This window comes from Chelonoidis abingdonii, chromosome 5, assembly GCF_003597395.2.
Source record: "Chelonoidis abingdonii isolate Lonesome George chromosome 5, CheloAbing_2.0, whole genome shotgun sequence".
Lineage (NCBI taxonomy): Eukaryota > Metazoa > Chordata > Testudines > Testudinidae > Chelonoidis > Chelonoidis abingdonii.
The window spans coordinates 117,571,777-117,589,786 of NC_133773.1; positions in this window are offsets into that span (position 1 = coordinate 117,571,777).

An 18,010-nucleotide genomic window follows, 5' to 3' on the forward strand; every position below is an offset into this window, starting at 1 on the left:
AACTTCAACACTGGTTCTTGCATCATTTGTTGCTTTAACCCTTCCCATGATTCCTCCTGTTCTGTATCCCAATACCATTCATTTTTTTTCTCTAGGACAGTGGTTCTCTAACTTCATTGCACTGTAACCCCCTTCTGACAAGAAAAATTACTAGATGACCGCAGTGCCCTGTATTACTCAGAACAGTTAGTATTTTACATAAAAAATGCAGTACAAGGCCGTAGCTACAAAAAGTAGCCACTACATATTTTAATTCACAAGACAATCACAATACAATCTGTTTATATCCAGCAGGAAAAAAATAAAAATAAATATGTGCCTAATTGGAGGGGTGAGCTTGTACTGATGAATACTAATCCTTTACCTCAGCCCCACAGAGCCCCATGTCAAGATGGAGGTCATCTTCAACAGTGAGGTCAGCCCTGTATTTGTTTTTCAGGAAAGTCAGTGCTGCAAAGCTGGCTTCACAGAGGAAGGTGGATAAAAATGGCAACTAGAGTGCCTGTGTATAATGAAATGTACCCAAACTGCTTGCGGTGCAACAGCCTGCCACTCAGGTGACTAGCCTGCTGTTTCTTCTAGTCATTGCATGAGCACCATCACTGCAAATTCCTACACGGTGCTGCCATTCCAAGCCAGAATCAAAGACAAAAGTATCCAAAAATATAAAGAGCTATTCCCTTGTAGTATGCCGTGGTAATGGCCTGCAGAACAGAAATTTCTCTTGCAGCTTTTTGTCATTCTCAAATTGTACATATGTCAGCATCTGAGAAGCACCCGACATATCCATTGTTTTGTCAAGTTGAATGGGGGAAAAAAAGGACTTCTCTTGATTTGGGCAATCACTGTTCAGTCATGTAATTTGCCGTACTGTGAATATGCCTAGCAATAGTATCATTAAACAGGAGAATCGAATCAAGTTGAGTCACTGCACTTTGCTCCACCACAACAGAAAACACTTTCTTAGTGCATGGCAGAAAAAAAGTATGACATAGCAAAAGATGTCTCCAGGGCTTTCTCATTTGCTGCAGCTGCTGCTGTTCTCAGTACTGTTTTCTGGCCCTTTAGCTCTCTCAGCTTTCACGGTTTTGTTTGACAAGAACTCTGCTGTGTCTATAAATGCTGCAATATTTTAGGTGGTTTTAAACTTTCGTTTGCCAGAACTTCACCACACATGACACATGGTAGCCATGAGTCCTCCTGAAAACCAATCCATATGAATCCATATTCCAAATATTTTGGATCGTATTTGCTGTTTCTTAGTTTTTTACTGCTGTTTGGATCCTCATTGTCAGCCCTTCTTTAGCTGCACGTGGCAAGGGGGTTCCAAAGAGGATGGATCTAGACTGTTCTCAGTGGTACCTGATGACAGAACAAGGAGTAATGGTCTCAAGTTGCAGTGGGGGAGGTTTAGGTTGGATATTAGGAAAAACTTTTTCACTAGGAGAGTGGTGAAGCACTGGAATGGGTTACCTAGGGAGGTGGTGGAATCTCCTTCCTTAGAGGTTTTTAAGGTCAGGCTTGATGAAGCCCTGGCTGGGATGATTTAGTTGGAAATTGGTCCTACTTTGAGCAGGTGGTTGGACTAGATGACCTCCTGGGGTCCCTTCCAACCCTGATATTCTATGACTTCCCTTCAGTGCCCACCTTTCCTCCATTTTTCTTCAGAAAAGGTCCATTACTAAAACTATTTTTACTTCAACTTTTCAAACTGGTTACAACACATGTGCTGAGTGGGATGCCAGGTAAACACAGGTGCCTAAGTACAGGAAGTGCCTCAGTACAGGAAGTGATGCATAAGGTTTTCAGAAGGTAGGAAACAGGGAAATTGCTGGACCCCATATCACAGGGGACCCCACAAAGCTAAATTGCTTAGGCTTGAAGACCCACCCAAGCAGGGGATCAGTCTTGGGCTTCAGCCCCCTGCTTCCCGCTCCTGACTGGGGCTTCAGCCCCATGCTGCAGCAGCTGTCCCAACTCTGAGCTTCAGCCCCCTGCTTTGGGTTTCAGCCATCCGCAAAGCTCCAGGCTGGGGTTCAGCCCCACCACCACCTGCAAAGCTCCGAGCTGGGACTTCAGCTTCTTGCCACCTCCAGAGCTGCAGGCTCGGGCTTCAGCCTCCCATCACCCACAAAGGTCCGGCCTGGGGGTTCAGTCCCTTGTTTCCTTCCCAGCTCTGGGCTGGGGCTTCAGCCCCCTACCATCTCTGGAACTGAATGCTAGAGTTTCAGTTCCCCACTTCCCATGAAGCTCTGGGCTGGGGTTTCAGCCCCCCATTTCATCCTGAGATGCAGGCTGGGATTTCATCCCCACAGCAAACCCCAGAGCACCTGGCTGGGGCTTTCTTCCCTGGTGACCCCATCAAAATGGGGTTGTGACATGCACTTTGAGAGCTGCTGCTCTTGGAATTTTCTCAGAGCTGCTTCTTTGGTAGATATTAGGTATGAATTTTCCAAGATAATTAACCATTCCCAGGAACCACTGGATATCTTTCTTTGACTGGAGAAGTGGCATCATTTCAAGGCTGAAATCTTCCTCTTATTAGATTTTACACCTTCATTGGAAATAATGTTCCCAGCAAAAGTTATTTCTGTAACCCCTAAAACACATTTCTCCCTCTAGTTGCATCCAGAACTTCCTGAAGTCTGCATCTATGCTCTTCTTTCACTGAGCCCCAGGTGATGTCATCATCCATTGAGGTGTCAATGCCATTAATGTGTTCATAGGTCATAAGTTTGGTTTTGTAGAACACTTTTGGTGCTGAAGCTATGCCAAAGGGTAAGCCTAAGAATCTGTCTCTGTCAAATGGGGTATTAAATGTGCATAGTTTTGAGCTTTCTTCAGTTAGTTTTAGCTGCCAAAAGCCTGAGGATGCATCCAATTTACTGAAATATTGAGCATTTGCAAAATGAGCCATAATCCATTCTCTGGTTGGTAGTTTTAAATAGTCTCTTTTCAGAGCCTTGTTGAGGTCTCTGGGATCTAAGCATATGTGGAGCTGACCGTGGCTTTTCTCCACGATAATGAGTGAGTTCACACATTCTGTTGGCTTGTCAGTTTTTTTTTTATTCCTTGCAATAGTTCCATCCTTGGATTATATGTTCACCCTGCAAGCAATCCAGTCCCTGAAACAGGTCACTTGAAACAGTGCCTCATAGCCAGGTTCAGTGTGATGTTGTAGCGAGAGCAGCCGTTGTATCAGATCGAGTTTCTCATAAGCAGACAGGCCTAAAATTGGTGTCCCTCCTTTGGCACTATGAAGAAAGGGTGCCTGTACATGGTGTTTTTATGGCTGCTGCAAGCAATGCACCTCCATTTCACTGGCATATTTGTTCCAGAATAATCAGTTACTTTTATTTTTGTTAGTCCCAGTTTTGGTCTTATTTTCAATTTCCCATAATCTTGTTCAGACAGAATATTAACCTGAGCGCCTGTGTCCAGTTCCATTCACTGTCATAGGCAGTATCCAGTCCTTCTCATCAGGCTTGCTAGATCTCAATACTTCTATGAAAAACTCCTCAACCAGATTGTCTTTAGCTGAATGTACTTGTCTTTTCTGCATTTGGGATCTGCAGCATTTTGCAAAATGATTTTCCCCCCCAACATTTATGACCGAGTTCCCCAAAAGCAACACACTGTTTGAGGCCGTACTGTGATCCACACCTTCCCCATGACCATCTGTACCCAGCCTTCCCCCTAGCAGTGGTTTTCATAGCCAGTGATTCCATTCTTTGATTTGACCTATTCTGGTTATATTCTTTTGTACTTAGTACATGGATAGGCTCTTTTGGTGAATTTAGCTCTTTTACTTGTGCTTTCACAGTTTCAGTTGCCCTGCATATTTGGAGAGCTTTTTCTAAAGTTAAGTCTCCTTCACAGAGCAGTCTCTCTCTTAACAATTGTCTTTAATGCCAAAAATGATTTTATCTCTGACCAGAGACTGTCAGCTCACAAAAGTCACAGTTTTGACTGAGTTTCCTTAATTCTATGGCATATTGCTGTATGGTGTCGTCAGTTTTTTGCGTGTATGTAAAAAAATGTGTCTCTCAAAGGTTTAATTCCTTTTTGGCATGCAGTGCTCCTCAGATTTAGTCAGTATTGTATTTAACTTCATGTTTTTACCTTCTTGAAACTTAAAATTGTTATAAATATCCAATGCTTCCTCCCCAACTACATGCAAAAGATTGATGATTTCAATTTATCATTTTTCTCCTCTGTCCCTATGGCTGCTAAATATAATTCAAATCTCTGTCTGAATTTTTTTCAGTTTTCTGCAAAGTTGCCTGTCAGTTGCAGACTGAATGGAGGTTGCAACACATCCATTTTTGGCTTTTTCTCCCTTCTTAAGATAGTCAAGCTACTGTTGTGCTCACCAAATATATGCCTGCGTGCCTGGTGCTCCACGCTCTCTGGTGCCTCCCTTTGCCTATTTTCAGTTGCAAATGTAGGAGTTAACTTCAAAATGATTGCAGTTACCTTCTCATTCAGCACTTCTGACACCATGTAATGATCTTGGGGTTCATTGAATAACAAACCAGTGAATGAGGAAGAAATGAAAGTTTAATAAAACAAACTGGAGAACATCTCTGGTGACCTGCTGCACACAACTATGCAGTGTTCTCAACCCCCACCTCCAGGGCACATCCCCAAATTCCTACACTCACCACATTGTCCCTTCTGAGGGAGCATCCCAAATCATAATCTCTCATAAACATCTCTACAAGTGTCACTTATCATGATGATCTAGATAAGACTTAATTCTGTCTCAATGCAGGAGAATGATTAGATGACCTATCAAGGTCCCCTCCAGTCCTATTTTTCTACAATTCTTTGTCAGCCCCTATGTGCAGCCACTTAGGTACATCAAGCCCCAGTAGCTCCCATTTTCCTTGGTCATGGGCGTGACCAGGCCCCAACAAGAAGAGTCCTTATGTTGATCTATAAAAATCATAACCTGGGAACTAGTCTTGAGTTCCTGATTCCTGACACATTGAGCATCTTAGACTTCGAAATCCTTGCTCAACTACCCAGTCTTCCCACCTCATCCAGCATTCCTTGATGTCTCAATTGGTTCCCTCCTTTTTCCTCTTCCTTGATTCATTTTACCTGCTCTGTCTCTCCCTTCTCATTTTCCCTGTTTTTTTTTCCACGGGTGTTTTCACTCCCACCCCATCTTCTCACCCTATAACTCAACACTCTTCCTATGCCCGCAGCGTTTCCACTAAAATTACAATAAACGTGAAGCATACATACATAAAAAATAACCCTCATCATCCCACTGTTATTATCTGTCATTTATTGTGTTTTGCCTCTGCTTATACTGTCAGACCTTTCAGGCAGATACTTTGTATTTATGTCTCATGCTTGGGTGATGTGTAAATAAAAGACTCTAATAAAACATATTCAATACTTTATATAACTGTAGCACTTTTTATTTTTCAGTTGTTTCCTTGAAAGGCATATGGTAATCTATTGATTTATCAGGTTTGCATTAGAGCTGTCCAGGAAGTGGTTATTTTCTCCAACAAAAATTTCTGATGAAATGAAAAATATCATGTTCATCACTGTTTTTCTTTGATTTTGCTGAAAAATCAAAATATTTCAGCCAAAAATGAAAAATTTTCAGGGATTGCAGTTTTCAGTTTTTTGAAAGAACTCTACCTTCTCTCAGAAATCCCCCAAATTAGTCAAAAATTGGACATTTGCTATGGAAGTTTGCATTTCAACAAAAACAGATTTTCCACTGAAAATTTTTGTTGAGATATTCTTGACCAGCTCTAGTCAACATCAGAGTTTAGCCTTCTTTTAAAATAAATGATTATACTATTTAATCAAGTCAATGATTTCATTGGTCATTTGTGATTTTACAATGTGGTCATTAGATGGTGCTGATGAGATTAAATCCACGGTATTTTTAAATTAAATTATGGTAATCAGACCAGCACTTCTTCACAGAATACATACTACTACTCGTATTAAAGTTAATGGGAGAATTCTCATGGACTTCAATGGGAACAGGATCTATCCTATATCTATGAAAATTCAATAAATCTATCTCCTGATATTTAACATTGAATTATAATGAAAAGTTAGCTGCAGAGAACTGTGTTGTGTTAGTTTAGAAATCTAAAATATAGGTACTATGTTGATTGAATTACCTATGTTGAATAATTAAATTTTGAATTGTCTAATATTTATTGGTAGTCATTCTGATGTACAATTAGTCAGTAATGTACTTTATTATTTTATCATTGTTGTTGTAAATCACCTATGATCAAATAGCCCTCATTGGCTGAATATTTTAATTTGTTTAATAGGCAGAGTCCACTGTGAACAGATCAATCCCTTGGCAGTTTCTTCTGGAGGAGGTAATTCTTTTTTTAAAATGTCGGTGTATTTTAGTTTTAATCAACAAAATAAAAACTAGTAAGATATAACATGCAGTCCTTTCAAATAATAGAACTGCACATTAATACACTATTGTTTCTTTGCATGCCCCGACACAGCAGTCACTGTATTATTTCAATGATCTTTGTCCTCAGTGCTGTTCATAACTCCTCCAATTTACTATTATCAGCAAATTTAGAGCCCATTGTGGTTTTGCCATGAGCCCACAGTAATGAGCAGTAGATTATTCCAGGGAGGATTTAAACTACACCATGTACAGACACAGTGCAGTGTTTGTTCCACAGTATACTGTTGCCATTATGATGACCAGTGCATTGGAGGAGTGGAGCCAAAGCTTCTCTGAGTCCCCACTCCCTCCCACCCTCATCTGTGGAGGCTGCTGTGATGTCCCAGGTCTTCCATCCAGGCCTGGGAGTCCTCAAACAATTGCTGCATCCTGTTCTCCACTCAAGATCTGCTGAAATGTGGTGGGCCAAGAAGCTAGTAGGACTATAGCTTCAGTCAAGGCACTACCCACAGGAGCCCTGACTGAAGGGTTGCCTGGCTCCACCAATTGGTCTAATCATGCTATTTAAATCAGATGGAGGTACAGGCCAGTAAGTTTGTCCAAGCAAACAAGGTGATTTCCATGGAGCAGGAATCAGGAGCTGGGTTGGGTACAAGCAGGTTCCAATGCAGCCACAACAGGAAATCACCTTGCTGCCCAGACAAACTTCCTATGCCTCCTGACTTAAGTAATGTGGTTGGGCCAGTCATTGGAGCCGGGCAATCCTCCAATCAGGGTTCCAGTGGATGGTGCCTTGGCTGAAGCTTCATGGCCCACTAGGTTTTAATAGACCTTGGGTCCAGGATGCAGCAGCTGTTTGGGGACTTCCAGGCTGGGGTTCGAGACCCAGCACATCACAACTTCTTCTATAGGCTATAGAAAGAAAGGGACCTCCTGGGTCATCAGATCCAGTCCCCTGCTATTGCAGGCAACCCTTTCATATAATTGCATTTATAAATCCATCAAGCTCCTTCTTAAAACTAGTTGGGTTGTTTACCTCACTACTCCTGTTCAGATGCTGTTCCAGAATCTCACTCCTCAATTATTAGAAACCTTCTTCTAAACTCCAGACTAAATTTGTTCATGACCAGTTTATATCCATTTGTTCTCTTGCCAACATTGTCCTTTAGCGCAAATAGTTCTTTTCCCTCTCTGGTTTTTACCCATCAACGTATTTATAGACAGAATCATATCCTTTCTCCACCTTTGTTATACTTGGTTAGCCAAACTCTCAATCTCTTCTTGTAAAATAAGCTCTCTGTTCCTTTGAACATTTTAGTGGCCTTTCTCCACACCTGTTGCAATTTGAATTAATCTCTCTTGAACATGGGTGCCCAGAATTGTACACAGTATTCCAGATGAGGTCCTAGCAGTGTCTTGTACAATGACATTAGTACTTCCCTATCCTTACTGAAAATGCCTCTCCTGATACATCCTAGGATCACATTTGCCTTTTGTATGGCCAAAACATGCCTAGTATACCCAGATTTTTTTTCCACCTTTGTTTCCGATTTATGAGCTCTCACATTACTGCAGACATTTTTGTAATTAGTCCTTCAGGGCATAACTTTACACTTTGCACTATTAAATTTCATCTCATTTCTATTACTCCAATCCTCAAGAGTCATCCAACTCTTCCTGTGTAATATTCTGATCCTCCTCTCTGTTGTTGTTGTTGTTGTTTGAATTACCATAGTGCCTAGGAACCCTAATCGTGGACCAGGACCTGACTGTGCTAGGCACTGTACAAACACAGAACCAAAAACCAGCATCTGCCCATGGAGCCTTCCCTTCATATGCTACTACTTATGATATGGGTAGATGGTGCTGAGGCATAACGGGGTGCCATATGCCCTAGCATTCCTATGTTAGTTGAATCAGAATTTAGCCCTTAAGTAGGATTAAAAAATGGGCCAGATCTTCAGCTGGAGAAATTAATGGAGTGATGCCAATTTCCATCAGCAGATGGTCTGACCTAATAAATATTCCATCTTGCCAGGGTTTTGCTTCACCCACCAGTTCTAACATTTAGGAGCTAATTATGTTTAGGCAGTGGCATATCTGGGAGATGCCACTTTTTGTACTGGATGTGAAAGTTATGTGGAGATGGGCATCATCTGTGTATTGTCAGCATCTGAATCCATATCACACCACAGTATCTCCCAGCAGTCCTACATGAGAAAGAAGTTGTAGCTTGGCAGAATTCAACATGAGATGGGTTCTTGAGGCTGAGGTGCCGTTTACCATAGCAACTGTCTGGGAGGAAGCATTAGTCAGTTCATTGACCTTCCATTCGTTACGATTGAATCTGTAAGGCTAACCAGGTCTTTGGTGTAAAATATTATTGAGGGAGCTAGTAGTCTGAACACTGATATTTGCTCTTTGTCCATGGTTGGTAGAAGATCTAACAGCACAAACAACAGAGCTGCTGAGCCATCCTGGTTCTAAGCCCAATTGTGGAAGAGTTCTGGATATTTGTGAAGGTCACATATTATTGGAGCTGGCTCTTCTCTATTACTTTGCAAGGACATGTCATATTGGATATGAAGTTGTAGTTGGCTATCTTGGTTACACAGACAGATCTGTCTGTGGTAGCAGCAGCTGGAGCCCCAGGCCCTTTAAATCACAGCCAGAGCCCTGCCGCCACTACTCCACAGTTTCAACAGTGGGGCTTGGGTGGCGATTTAAAGGGCCCAGGGCTTCGGCCACTGTGGGGAGCCCCATGCTCTTTAAATTGCAGGCCTGGGGAAGCCATTCTAGTCTGGCATTGAAGGGGTTGGCAGCCTTTCAGAAGTGGTGTGCCCAGTCTTCATTTATTCACTCTAATTTAAGGTTTCACGTGCCAGTAAAACATTTTAACATTTTTAGAAGGTCTCTTTTTATAGGTCTATAATATACAACTAAACTATTGTTGTATGTAAAGTAAATAAGGTTTTTAAAATGTTTAAGAAGCTTCATTTAAAATTAAATTAAAATTCAGAGCCCCCCGGACCGGTGGCCAGGATCCAAGCAGTGTGAGTGCCACTGAAAATCAGCTCATGTGCCATAGGTTGCCTACTCCTGGCATACTGGCTCTTGCACATATGTAAGTAGATCAGGAAATGTCAAAGAAGATGCGATTAGGTTTATCCCTTTTATTTCTTCATGGCTTGTGAACTCCTCTGTGCTAACCCCAGCTGCTTTTGTTTAGCATGTAACCTTTAAGCTGGACCTCAAGAAACTACTCTTCATGCTTAATCTTTGTAGTTGCTCTTTTTAAAACTAGCAATTGCCTAAGTTCCCAGATATATTTTCTTCCTTTTGTTTTTTAATAAAATTTACCATTTTTTAAGAACAGAATTTAATTTTGTGTCCTAGGAGGTTTGTGCACATGTTGTTTGATTAGCTGGTGCCAACAGCAGATTTCCTTAGTTTTCCTTCTCAGCTCTTCCCCGGAGTGGGAGTGAAAGGGCTTGATGGTACCCCAGAGGAAGAAATTCCCAAGTGTGCCTTCCTGGGCTCTCAAAGGGGTTTTGAACTTGGGTGGTGGCAGCATCGACCAATCCAAGCTCAGAAAAAAACTGTAACCTTGGTAGTTTAATACAAGCCCAGAGTGGCCAGTATTAATTTTTGGAATCCTTGTGGGCTCCCACCTTCTGCATTCAAAGTGCCAGAGTGGGGAATCAGTCCTGACAGGAACAAAATCTAACTTGTGAAGAAGTTAGGTGAATTTGTTAACTAATTCTTGACATATCTGAATTATTTAATATTATCATCAATAGGTAATTGTCCCTGTTGCAGTGCTAGCTGCACCTCTTTCCTCTTTTTGATCCCTTATAAGTGCCTCTCCCACAGTTGTTAGGCCTCACGCCTTTACATATCTCAGGGTGGAATTTTACAAGTCTCTCATTCTTATACTGGGACGTGGTCTGCAGTACCTCATGTATCAGCTGTGGTTACCCTGCAGGTCCAACTGAGTTTGGGCACCTGCAGTTCTTCCTTTTGGGAGTCTAACCAGAGCTGCACAGTCACAAAACAGCCTTCATAAAACAACAGTATTGTTTATTTAGCAGAAGGAGCAAAACTTTTAGAGAAAAATAATTTTAAAATTAACGTTCTACAAACATCTGTATTACCTAAAGCCCTACTACTATCCTGTGAATGATTTCCTAGGCTGACCTAGCTTCTCCAGACACCCAAGCTGGATCCTGTGTTTTAATCTGGGTTGAACAACTACTGCCTGTCTCTTGAGAGAGTGACCCTCTTTTAATTCTGCCAGAGTTATTTCAATTTTCTGTTTTGGGGGCCTTTTGGTGAAAACCAGTTTTGTAGGTTGGATGAAGATGGAGGCTAAATCAGCAACTAACAGTGCTGGCACTGTCCCTTAAAAACTCTAAGGTGTCTGAGATGTGGCTATCTTGACCCACTCCCTTCCTTCCTGCCTGTTTTTCCAGACAGACTCCTGCTGAGCTAAACTAATACAGTCATACAGAAAACACACCCATCGCCAGGCCAGCACACAATAAATTAACACAGGGCAGCTCCAAATCCATCATAACAAGGTTACCTTGGAATCTTTCTATTGACTTCAGTGGACTCTGGATCAGTCATTGAAATAGGATCATTTTACTAAAATTCAGTGTGAATGATGCTTAAGGAACCATGAAGAGGAATATTTTTTATTATTATAGTCCAAGATTTTGTTGAGAAATCAAACATCCAAAAGATTAAAATAAATAATTATGAAATTGAAGGGCCATTCTCCTGAAACTCTAGAAGTCCTTTAGTGCAAACGAAAGAGAAAATTCCTTCATCTTGAATTTGGATTAAAAATTCCCATTTTAATCCAAATTTCCAATTTTTTCCTTGCCTTCTGTAAGAAAGTAGATTTTTTTCCCTGGCATTTTGAGATTAGGTTATAATCATTTCAAGTATCTTCTAATGAATGTAAAGAATATCTCACAACAGTTCACTGTGACTTCGTTGCTGTATTGTGAGTATAAGTAATAAGTTTTCCTCAATAAATGTTCCCATTCAGGCACCTGAATTGAAGAAGTTCATATACCGAATTAGATGTGTGTTAAGTTTTTTAGCTCCCTTAAAAATATCCCATTGACTTTTTAACTAAAATAATGTTCGTGCAGTTTTCCCTAGTTATTCCTACACATAAAGAATAATGAAAATAGTTAGAATACTATCTAGTTATCAAAGATAAAACTGGAAACATTGTAATGGAAAGAAATATGCATTTTTGAAAGAGTGAATTCTAGTAAGTATTTCTATGGATAATGGAATCTAGTTTTAAACAACAGTAAAATCACACAGCACCTTTAAAATGGCTAATATTCTGAAAATGGCCATTTCTTTTCCTAGGAATTTTAGTAAAGGGAGGGAAATCCCATTTTTTGTATGTTATGGGTCTAAAAGTTCTATAACAGCAGGAAGTGTCTCACTAAAGAGAGCTGGCAAATGGAACCTCAGCCCTCCGCAGACTGTGTGCAGTCGAGCTGTCTGCCAGCTAATGAGCATGAGGGCTGGAGACAAGATAGTAGGAGGGGCATAGACCTTTACCATGGAACAGTGTGTAAAAAACAGCTGAATACTGAATGTGCCTAAAAAGAGATTTCAATATAGCAAAATGGGGAGGGGAGTGAAGGTGGGGTAGGCGTTCACAATGTAATGAAGCCAAAACTACTTTATAGTGTGGTGTTCTTAAAAAAAAACACAAGAATTCTGTTAAAACTTTGTCTGTGTGCTTCTACTCCCAACTATAATCTTGGTAAGATATTGCAATGACCTGTTTGTCTTCAGCTAGTGGAAGCCAGAGAGGAAGGAAAACAGCTGAGAACAGATTCATAGATTCCTGAATTCCAAAGCCAGAAGAGTCCATTGTGATCAGTTAGTCTGACCTCCTGCATAATACAAGCCATAGAACTTCCCAAAATAATTCCTAGAGCATATTTTTGAGAAAAAACATCCAATTGTGATTTTAAAATTGTCAGTAATGGAGACTTCACTGCAACACTTGGTAAATTGTTCCAATAGTTAATTACCCTGACTGTTAACAATTTGCAACTTACTTCCAGTCTGAATTTGTCTAGCTTCAACTTCCAGCCATTGCATTGTTTTATACCTTTGTCTGACAGATTGATGTACCCATTATCAAACATTTGTTCCCCATACAGGTACTTATAAACTGAAATCAAGTAACCCCTTAACCTTCTCTTTGTTAAGCTGCATAAATTGAGCTCCTTCTATCTATCACTATAAGGCATGTTTTCTAATCCTTTAATCATTCTTAGTTCTCTTCTCTGAACTCTTCAGTCTATCAACATCCTTTTTTAATGTGGGCACCAGAACTGGACACAGCATCGTAGCAGCAGTCACTCCATTGCCAAATATAGAGCTAAAATAACCTCTCTACTCCTACCCAAGGTTTCCCTGTTTGTTCATCCAAGAATCACATTAGCTGTTTGGCCACGGTGTTGCAATAGGAGTTTGTGTTCAGCTGATTATTCACCTTTATTATTAAGATTATTATCTTCCTTCTTTTACTCCTCCCCTTTTGTTATTAGTTTAACACCCTTCTGATTAATCTAGCCAGCCTGTCCCTGAGAATACTGCTTCTGTTTCTACTGAGATGGAGACCATCCAAACTGTACAGTCTCATCTCCACATAGAAGATGAACCAACATTCCACAAAACCAAATCCCTCCATCCTCCACTACTTACCTAGCAAGGGTTCATTTGACGAGTATATCATAATGTCACATTATGTCTTAAGGCAACTGGAACAGCTAAAGTATGTTACAGTTAGACATTTTTGAATTGTAATAGGAAAATAAATTGACAGAGCTGAAAGGAGCTGGAATCTCCTGCCTGACTTAATGTTTCAGCATATTTGTTTTCTTCCTGCAGCTAGCTAAACATTTTTAGGCTTTGAAAGAGTTTCCATAGATTTTCCCTGCAAGACCTGATCTCTGGGCTCTATTCTGCCTTAACATGCAGGGCCGTCCTTAGGATTTATGGTGCCCTAGGCGGGATTATTAAACTGGTGCCCCTGTGCCTGTCTTGCTCTTAGCAACACAAACATAAGCTTACACTACTGGAAAACTTGCCACATGCATGTTATTAAAACCAGTTTAACTTAATTAAGCACATCGTAATGCTGATGGACTAGCACTAAAGAAGTAGCACTATAGAAAAAATTCTGATTTGACAGAATGATGCAAATAATATAATTTTTTTTGGCTGATACCCCAGCTGATCCACTCAACCCGCTGTTGGCCTGGAGTTCATTCACTCAGTTAGAGTTAGCGGGCTGAGCAGGACTAATTCATGATAGAAAAACAGAGCAACTAATGACAAAGTGCAAGAACTGAGCGTGGTCCCCACCATGGTGAGTGGATGAGCATCCGCCGAAATTTGCCGCGAATTCGCGGAGAAGATAGTTTTTAATGAGCTTTAGTTTTGAGAAACTCCGTTCTCCTGATGCTACTGTTACAGGAATTGTCAGTAGAATACGAGTGGCAATGTACACATTAGGATATATGTCAACAAGTTTGCTGGTATGAGTAACTGTACAATGTCCATCATCGATTTTGCATGTGGCAACATTGATGTGACAGTGTACTCAATTCTTCATACAGTTCAAGTCCATTTAAATCAAAATGATCGCCGTGCTTCAGGAGGCTCTCTAGGTCAGGGGTCCCCACACGTGGTGCCCGTGGGTGCCATGGCGCCCACAGGGGCCTCTCAGTGCACCCTGCGTACTGGCCGGCGGACGAGGCATCCGCCGAAATGCCACAAAATTCGGCAGCATTTCGGCGAACGCCTCTGGATGACACTGCTTGCCACAATAAGCAGCGTCATCCAGAGGCGTCGCCGCTGAAATGCCGGCGAATTCGCGGCAAATTTCGGCGGATGCTCATCCACTCACCATGGTGGGGACCACGCTCAGTTCTTGCACTTTGTCATTAGTTGCTCTGTTTTTCTATCATGAATTAGTCCTGCTCAGCCCGCTAACTCTAACTGAGTGAATGAACTCCAGGCCAACAGCGGGTTGAGTGGATCAGCTGGGGTATCAGCCACCGGCCTGCTCAGCCCACTGCCAGCCTGGGGTTCCTTGGGGGTCCCCAGGCCAGCAGTGGGTGCTGAGTGGGGCCAGTGGCCAGGACCCCGGGTGGCAGTGGGGCAGCAGCCAGAACCCCAGAGCAGTGGCAGGCTGAGCCGCTCAGCCCACCGCTGCATGCCATCAAAAATCAGCTCACGTGCCACCTTTCGCACGTGTGCTGTAGGTTGCTGATCCCTGCTCTATACATTAGTAAGGAGATGAGCATATTACAGTTGTTGGACGGCTCTATTTAGCAGTAACAGGGCTATGGGAAAGTCAGTCAACATTTTTTGTTTCTTTGATGAAAACTGACCCACTCCCTATCTCATACCAAACGTGTGACAAATAATTGTCAACAGCTTAATTTTCTGTTTTTGGCTAAGATATTGATTTTTTTAAAAAAAATAATATTGAAATTGAATTCAGGATTTGTTAGCAAGCATTTTTGGCAAACAAATCTAAATGACAATGCAGTACTGCTTTCATGCTTGGCTCACCCCCCAGCCTGCTGGTCCAACAGCTGCAATAGAGGAGATAGGTGGAAAACTGCAGGACCCCAAAATTCACCTCCTTGGGGTGCAGAGTGGCAACAGCAGCAGCAAACCCTCAGGTCTGATCACATGCCAATGGGCGCCACTGCCAGCCCAACAGACCATGTTGAAGTTAGCACAGCATCTGATCTCAGGGATGGGGCACCCATGGAGCCACAGCAGCTCATCCTGACCTGTACAGCTCCCCCCGGCTGAGATGGATCACTGCCAGCCCGGGGGAGAGACGTGCTCCCCAGCTAGGGTGACCAGATCCAGATGTTCTGATTTTGTAGGGCCAGTCCCGATATTTGGGGCTCTGTCTTATATAGGTACCAATTACCCGCACCTAGGGTGACCAGACAGCAAATGTGAAAAATCGGGACGAGGGTGGGAGTGAATAGGAGCCTATATAAGAAAAAGACCCAAAAATCAGGACTGTCCCTATAAAATCGGGACATCTGGTGACCCTACAGGTGAGTTCCTTCGCCCACCCCTTCCCAGAGATCCCGGTAGCCAATCCCCTCCCTCAGACTGCGCTGCATTTGGCTCACTCTAGGACCCAGCAGCCCTGCTCTTACATGCTCCACTGCTTCCCGTCTGTCCGGGCTCCCGGCAGAGCGGTGCCCCCAGACCTAGTGGTGCCCTAGGCGGCTGCCTGTTCTGCCTATGGTTAAGGACGGCCCTGTTCACATGGGTGGCTTCAATGGGAATTAGTGGTATCTCAGACCTTCACATATTAGATACACATGGCATGAAGCAATTCCAGCATGGAAGGTGAATTCTAATATGGTCCATCAGGTCTAGCAGGTAAAATCTATGGAAACTTTTTCAAAGCCATAAAAATGCTTATCCAGCTGCAGGAAGAGAAGAAGGAAGATATGAACACGCATTTAGCACAGTCTCAAGTTAGTAGGTAAGATCTCACAGGAAGCAAGTCTAAGAAGAAAAAGAGTTCTAGAGAGTTGGCAGTTTTTCAAAGAAACATTATTAAGGACACAAGAGCAAATTATCTTACTGTGTAGCAAAGCTAGGAAGTGTGGCAAGGGACCACCCTGGCTTAATCAGGAGATCTTCAATGATCTGAAACTCAAAAAAGAGACCTACAAAAAGTGGAAACTAGATCAAATTATAAAGGATGAATATAAACAAACAGCACAAGCATGTAAGAACAAAATTATACAGGCCAAAGCACAAAACGAGATTAAATTGGCAAGGGACATAAAGTATAATAAGAAAACATTCTACACATACATTAGAAGCAAGAGGAAGATGAAGGATAGGGCAGGCCCCGGCTCAGTGAGGTGGGAAAGACAATAACAGAAAATGTGGAAATGGCAGAAGTGCTAAATGCCTTTTTTTGTTTAAGTTTTAACCAAAAAGGTTTTTAGTGATTGGACATCTAACATAGTAAATGCCAGTGAAAATGACATAGGATCTGAAGCTAAAATGGGGAAAGAAGTTGCTGAAAGAGTGCTGGCTAAAAGAGATTTGGAACTGTGAGCAAATAAACTGTATCTTGTTGTTCCTATTGTGTTCAGGAAAACAGGACTTTGCGTATATGCTTTACAAAAAACAAACCAACAGGATTACATCAAAGAAATACCTAACTCCATCTTCAATTTCTCCTCCTTTTCTGAAAAAACCTGCTAGTCCCCTACAGCTTCCTAACTGTTCAGGTTAAATAGGGATAACATTATTTCATCCCACTTCTATTCTCAATTGACTAAACCATTGTAATAATACACGATATATATGCAGAATCATAAAAGCGTATGACTGGAAGGGACCGTGAGAGGTGATCTAGTCCAGGCTCCTGCACTCAAGGCTGGACTGAGTAATAAGTAAACCAGGGGTCGGCAACCTCTGGCACGTGGCTCACCAGGGTAAGCACCGTGGGGGGCCGAGCCAGTTTGTTTATCTGCAGCGTCGGCACGTTCGGCCAGTTGCAGCTTCCACTGGCCGTGGTTCACCATCCCAGGCCAATGGGGGTGGCGGGAAGCTCCTCAGGCCGAGGGATCTGCTGGCTGTGGCTTTCCACACACACCCCCCTCCATTGGCCTGGGCCGGTGAACTACAGCCAGAGGGAGCCGTGATCAGACGAACCTGCTGACATGGCAGGTAAACAAACTGGCCTGGCCTGCCAAGGTGCTTACCCCGGTGAGCCGCGTGCCAGAGGTTGCCAGCCTCTAAACTAGACCATTCCTGGTGGGTGTTTGTCTAACCTGTTCTTAAAAACCTCCAATGATGGAGATTCCACAATCTCCCTAGGCAATTTGTTCCATTGCTTGACTAGCCTGACATTACGAAGTTTTTTCTAATGTTCAGGCTAAACCTCCCTTGCTGCAATTTAAGCACATTGCTTCTTGTCCTAGCCTCAGACATTAATGAGAAGAATTTTTTGCCATCCTCCTTGTAACAACCTTTGATGTACTTGAAAACTGTGATCATGTCTCCCTTCAGTCTTCTCGTCTCCAGATTAAAGAAACCCATTTTTTTCAATCTCTCCTCATAGGTCATGTTTTCTAGACCATTAAGCATTTTTTGTTGTTCTCCTCTGGAGTTCCTCTGATTTGTCCACATCTTTCCTGAAATGTGGTGCCCAGAACCAAACACAATGCTCCAGCTGAGGTCTTATCAGCACTTATCGTGTCTTGCTTCCAACACTCTTTTTTGCAACAGTGTTTGCTGGTGGTGGGGGGGGGAGGGAGGGCAGAAGCAGTTCCATGGCCTGTGGTATACAGAAGTTTAGACCAGATGATCACAATGAACTTTTCTGATCTTTGAATCTATGAAAGGCAATTAGGGCACAATACATGAGATACAAGAGGGGAGTCATAGATTGGTGAGGAAATCAACTTTGGAGGGTTTTGCAAAGAGAAAGTGAGCTTTGAAGAGAGAACATTCAGCCCACAGGAAGGCCTTTGTGTATGGAAG